Source organism: Arvicola amphibius, chromosome X (assembly GCF_903992535.2).
Source record: "Arvicola amphibius chromosome X, mArvAmp1.2, whole genome shotgun sequence".
NCBI classification, from domain to species: domain Eukaryota; kingdom Metazoa; phylum Chordata; class Mammalia; order Rodentia; family Cricetidae; genus Arvicola; species Arvicola amphibius.
The window spans coordinates 31,780,922-31,787,538 of record NC_052065.1 but is presented as its reverse complement, the minus strand read 5'-3'; positions in this window follow the sequence as shown (position 1 = coordinate 31,787,538).

Genomic DNA, 6,617 nt, shown 5'->3' with positions numbered 1-6,617 from the left:
AGTCAAATGAAGGAGGGGACCTCCCACCGGCCTGGGTGCACTCAATTCCGGGTCCCCAGAGCCCAAACAGGCTGAGCTGTGGGATTTTGTGGCCCCAAAGATGGGAGGATGAGGAAGGGGGAGGGGGGAGGGTTCTGGGTGCAAGCTGGGAAGGGACAGGGAGAGAGAGGCGGTATCCGGGGAGAATAACCCCTGCAGGAAGAGCAGGAAGTGTGCTGGTGGCAGGGGGAGTTGTGGAGAGTCGGGGGTCCCTCTCCGGGCAGCTGCCGCGGTTCGGGCACTCACTCCTCACTCACCCCAAAGAACGATGGATCCTCCTGCAGACTGTCAGGTCCCCTTGCAGGCCAAGCAGCTCTCAGACAAAGGCCTACCTTGCTCCGGGCAGTCAAATGAAGGAGGGGACCTCCCACCGGCCTGGGTGCACTCAATTCCAGGTCCCCAGAGCCCAAACAGGCTGAGCTGTGGGATTTTGTGGCCCCAAAGACGGGAGGATGAGGCAGGGGGAGGGGGGGAGGATTCTGGGTGCAAGCTGGGAAGGGACAGGAAGAGAGAGGCAGTATCCGGGGAGAATAACCCCTGCAGGAAGAGCAGGAAGTGTGCTGGTGGCAGGGGGAGTTGTGGAGAGTCGGTGGTCCCTCTCAGGGCAGCTGCCCTGGTTCGGGCACTCACTCCTCACTCACCCCAAAGAATGATGGATCCTTCTGCAGACTGTGAGGTCCCCTTGCAGGCCAAGCAGCTCTCAGACAAAGGCCTACCTTGCCCCAGGCAGTCAAATGAAGGAGGGGACCTCCCACCGGCCTGGGTGCACTCAATTCCGGGTCCCCAGAGCCCAAACAGGCTGAGCTGTGGGATTTTGTGGCCCCAAAGACGGGAGGATGAGGAAGGCTAGACTGTATTCTTGAATGGAGTACTTTGAAGCTTTTTTTTGTTGTTTTTAAAGATATTTATAACATTCTTCTTTATTGCTTTGTAAATAATACCATTCAAAATTTCCACCTTCTCCTCTCCTTCCATTTCCCTGCCACTCCCCCTGCTCACCCTCCCCACTCCCCCTCAAATCCTAAGAGAAGGCAGGGTAGCCTGCCCTGCGGGAAGTTCAAGGCCCTCCGGCCTCCATCCAGGACTAGGAAGGTGTGCATCCAACAGACTAGGATCTCAAAAAGCCAGTACATGCAGTAGAATCAAATCCCAGTGCCATTATCATTGGCTTCTCAGTCAGCCCCCATTGCCAGCCAAATTCAGAAAGTCTGGTTTGATCACAGGCTCATTTAGTTCCATTCCAGCTGGCCTTGGTGAGCTCCCATTAGATCAGTCCCACCATGTCTCCATGGTTGGCCGAAGCCCTGGAGGCCCTGACTTCCTTGTAACAAGCATTGGAAACCACTACAGATGAGTTGGGAACCATACTGAAAATGCTGTGGTGACACGTGCTTTCAGTGGAAATCAGACTGGCACATTAGAAGAATGTGAGTTTTCTAGTGTAAATTGATTTCAGTTTTTATTTATGATTATTAAGATTATTATTATCAAAGGGCCATAAAGGAACTGAAAAATAGTTAATCTGGGCACATTCTGATCAACTTAAGCAACATATTCATGTAACTCAATCAAGAAACGTTACATCAGTAGCTAATACTGATTAAAAGGCCCAAAAGTTCTTCTTCCAGTACAAGCCCCTCTCCTTCATTCCCAGAATCAAGCAACAGTACTATAATTTCCTAAACACCAAGATTTGAAAAGTTTGAGCATATCTGAATTATTGCTTCTTCCTTACTCTGTTGTTGATTCAGTTTCTATACCATGCAGATCAAGCTCTTTTATTACCTCCCACATTGAACCTTTGCCTTTATTCTCACTGCCTCATCTCTAAACCTGGGCACCATTGCTTTCAGCCAAGCTGATACCACAGTAAGTCACATGCACTTTTTTTTATCCCTTACCTTCCCATACCTCCACCTTGACCTTCTCAATGGCTTACTGGCCAAGGCCTCTACAATGGAGCCTTTCCCTTGCTCATATATATCATCACTGAATTATATAATCAAGAAATGGAGTTTGCTATGCCTCTTTTTATATGATAGCTACCGTGCTATTCCGCTGTTCCTAAGATTTTCTTAATTAGGAAAGACTTTACGATGGAGTACAAAAGAGGCTTAAGGATAGGTAAATTATGAAAGGGACTTCCCTTTATATAATTCTAAGAATTTTGCAATAGTGGAGAAGATTACTTGTTATTACAACTGTAGTAGTTTAAGTAGGGATGGCCCCCATAGACTCATGTGTTTGAATGCTTGGTCCATAGGACATGGTACTATTAGGAGGTGTATCCTTGTTGGAGTAGGTGTGCCTTTGTTGAAAGAAGTCACTAGGGGGTGAACTTTGAGGTCTCAGCAGCTCAAGTCAGTTCTCTGACTCCTGCCTATAGATCAAGTTGTAGAACTCTCAGCTCCTTCTCCAGCACCATGTCTTCCTGATGCCATGCTTCCTGCCATGATGATAATGGACTTAACCGCTAAAACTATAAACCAGCCCAAATTACATGTTTTTATGAGTTGCCACAGTCATGATGTCTCTTCACAGCAATAGAAATCCTAAGACAGAAGTTGGTACCAGAGACTGACTATGTTTTTGTTTGAGGAATATGGGCTTTGGAACTTTGGATTAAAAAAGCAGATGAACACTTTAAGCAGAATTTAATGGGCCACAATAGTAGGAATGTGGAAGAAAGTGGTACTGAAGGTGATTTGAACTCTAGGTATCTGACTCAAGAGGTTTCAGAGAAGAATAATGTTAGTATGTGGCCTAAAGACTATTCTTGTGATATTTGGGTGAAGAATGTGGCTGCTTTCTTGTCCTTGCCCAAAAAGTCTGCCTCAGGCTAAATTGAAGAGTTTTAGATCAGCTGCATTGGCAGAAGAAATTTCAAATAGCATAGTATTGATTTGTTGTGTGGTTATTAGTGTTCAGTCTTACGAAGATCTATAATAAAAAGGAGCCAGCTGATCATGGAAAAATACAAAATGTGCAAGTTAAAGAGAAAAGGAGCACTAGGAAGTGGAATGAAGTTAAATCTTGTATTCAAGGAAATAAACAGAAAAGCCTGATGTTAGATGAAGTAAAGGTAGTAGGGGACCTTAGGGCAAGACCCCACACAGCTAATCTTCAAGCTTGTGAAAAATAATTGAAGAAAAGTTTAGGTATAGGCAAGGTGGTGCCCACTTTTAATTCCAGTACTCAGACAGCAAAGGCTGGAAGATCTCTGAGTTCAAAGCCAGCCTGGTCCACAAAGCAAGTTTCAAGACAACCATGATTGGGCAGTGAAGGAAACCATTAAACATAGAAAACCGGTGAAGATGTAATTGAATTAGGGTACCATGGTCCAGCCCCAGCAAGCAACAGAACTTGGCAGCTTTGGCCATGTGGTTCTGGCTTTAGAGTCAAGGATAGATAAAAGGGTTATGGAATCTCCTTCCCCTACTAAAGAAAGCCACTGAGGCCAGGTATATGTGAGGGGTGTACCTACATGGAGGCCTAGAGAGGCCATTATGAATTTGTGAAGGTGAAACTTGGATTGCCTTGGAGAACACAAGATGATGGAGATGCCAGAGTCATGGGACACCGAGAAGAGCTGCTAACATGGAGTAGAACCAGCCAAAGGGAAAGAAGTGTGGTATAGTCAAGAAAAATGAAAGGAATTGAAGATCTGAAGAGCACTTTGACATCAGACATATTGATACAGAATTTGGAGTTTGCCAGTTTGGTTTTCCTTACTATGCTCCCTTTCCACCCTTTTGGAGCACTGATGCTATTATATGTTGGAAATATGTGATCTGCTTTTTCATTTGATTTTGCAGAAGATTACACTTAAGAGATTGCATGAATCCCAAAAGAGACTTTGAGCTTTGTACTTTTAAACAGGATTGAGACTATTATAGATATAGGAACTTTTAAAGTTGGACTGAATGCATTTCTGCATTATGTTATGGATACATGCCTATGGGGGCCAGAGAGTGGAATGTGATGATTTTAATAAACTCATGTGTTTGAATGCTTGGTCCATAGGGCATGTCACTAGTAAAAGGTATAGCTTTGTTGGAGTAGGTGTGGCTTTGTTGGAGGAATTTTATCACTGGGAACAGGTTTTGAAGTTTCGGATGCTCAAGCCTGGCGCAGTGTCTCTCTCTTCCTGATATCTGCAGATCCAGATGTAGAACTCTCAGCTTTCTTCAGCACCATGTCTGCCTACATGCTACCATGCTTCCTGTCATGACGATAATGGACTAAACCTCTAAAACTGCAAGCCACCCCCAATTAAATGTTTTCCTTTATAAGAGTTGCTGTGGCCATGGTGTCTCTTCACAGGAATAGAAACCCTAAGACAACAGTCATATATTAAATTTGAGTCTTGAGTTTTTACTTAGCTTGAGGAAGCATATGGTAGAAACTGCTCTGAATGCTGTAGGCAAAACAGACAAAAAAAAATCCCTATCTGGTGAAGCATCCAAATGAAGAGCTATTTCTAAAAAATCTGTCAGGATTTTGTATGACTTATAAGCAAAGATCTCTAACTGCTAGTGACAAATAACTCAATTAGGAGGGAGAGGGGGTAGTTCTAAACAAACTCTATGTACAGGAAACCTATTTTACTGTGTATGGAAGAAAAATATTTGAAAGCAGTATCCTATAGTTTTATTTCTTTTGTGTGTGTGTGTTTTGTTTTTTGTTTAAATATGTTTATGTTTTTATGTTAGGGTTTTATTTGAAGTTTTTTTATCTTACAAAATAACACGTTTTCTTATAGCATTTCATACATACTTAGTTTGAGGTAATTTCCTCAACCACAAGTCTCTCCCACTCCCTTTTTCCCAGGAAACCTTTCTACCCCTAATATTCTCCCTTCCACTTCCAGATCTAATAAATTCTATCTTATCTTCCCCAACATCTTTCTTTAAAACCTCTTTCTCCCATCTTAACTAGCTTTTTTTCTAGTTTTGTAGCCTCTACTTACACTCCAACCTCAATACACACATTTACCAGTTAGAAGCCAGGATGGACATGCAGAAGAGAACATGCAGGATTTGTCTTTCAGAGTCTGGGTCACCTTTATTTACAACTGAATTGAACTCCATTGTATATATATATATATATATATATATATATATATATATATATATATATATATATACCATGTTTAATTATACATTTACCAGTTGATAGACATCTAATCTTACTATTTTCAAGCAATTATGAATAAACAGCTATGAACATGTGTTGTGTGATGCTATTTCTGGGGAGATATTAACAAATATCTACTCACCCCAGATAGGAAACTGTTGGGGCTGTGGACCCAGACCCTAAATTTCCTGTAAACAACTTGTTATGCTTGCAGCTGCTCTGAGCAAAACAACTTGTTTTCCTGTGTTTGCAGCTGCTCTGAGCTGGAGACCCTCGGGAGTTCCTAATGGCAGGGGAATGGTCTCTGGTGGGTTTGACTGGGGTGTGGCAATCAGTTAGGAACCCCTATATAAGCTGTGCTGAAACACTATGTTACATAGTGGAGGAGTTCTTCTCTTGTCATATCTATTTAGGGTTCAAAGTGTCTATTGTGTTTCAGTGTTAACTTCTTTAAGTTTGAGACATTTTAACCATAATTAAATAACTTGTCTACTCATTTTGCCTTTACCCCAGACCCTCCTTCTATGCCATGATTCTTAGATGCAGTCTCTTTAATGTATCCCAGACTTGGAAGTTGAGGGCATGTTCATTAATTTTTGGCTTTATCTATATTTGAGTATATTATTATCTTGAATTTGTAATCTCTTCTTAACATTCATTCTTTTACATATCCTTGTCTGTCATTAGTGCTTTCTGATGCAGGTCTTTGATGTCTATTTGTTTTTATTTTTACATCCCAATCTAAGTTTCCCTTCGCTCCCCTCTTCCCAGTTCTTCCCCCGCTCCACCCCCTGCCCCACTCCTCCTCCACTGCTTCTCTTTAGATACAGGCAGGCCTCCCACATATATCAGCCAGCTACGGTATATCAAGTTGCAGTGGGACTAGGTACCTCCTCTTCTATTAAGGCCAGATACAGCAATCTGGTAGGAGAAATGTATCCCCAAAGCAGAAAATAGAGTTGGAGACATTCCCTGTTAGGAATCCCACAAGAAGACTAAACTACACAACTGTAACATATGCAAAGTGCCTAGGTCAGTCCCATGCAGGCTCCCTGGTTGTTGATTCATTCTCTGTGAGCCTAGGTTAGTTGGTTCTGTGGATTTTCCTGTGGAGTTCTTGAGCCCTCTGACTCCTACAACCCTTCTTCCTTCTCCTCAGTAGGATTCTCTGAGTGTGGCTGATTCTCTGAATGTTTGGCTGTGGGTCTCTGCATCTGTTTCCCTCATTTGCTGGGTGAAGCCCCTCTGATGACCACTGGGCTAGGCACCAATCTATGAGTATAACAATATCATTAGAAATCATTTCATTGACTTTTTTGCCAGTCACGTTTGGCTCTAACCTAGGTCTCTGGACTATCCAGCCTCTGTGACCTTGGCCTCCAGGCAGTGTCAGGGGTGGGCACCCTCTCATGGCACGGGTCTCAAGTTAGACTAGTCATTGA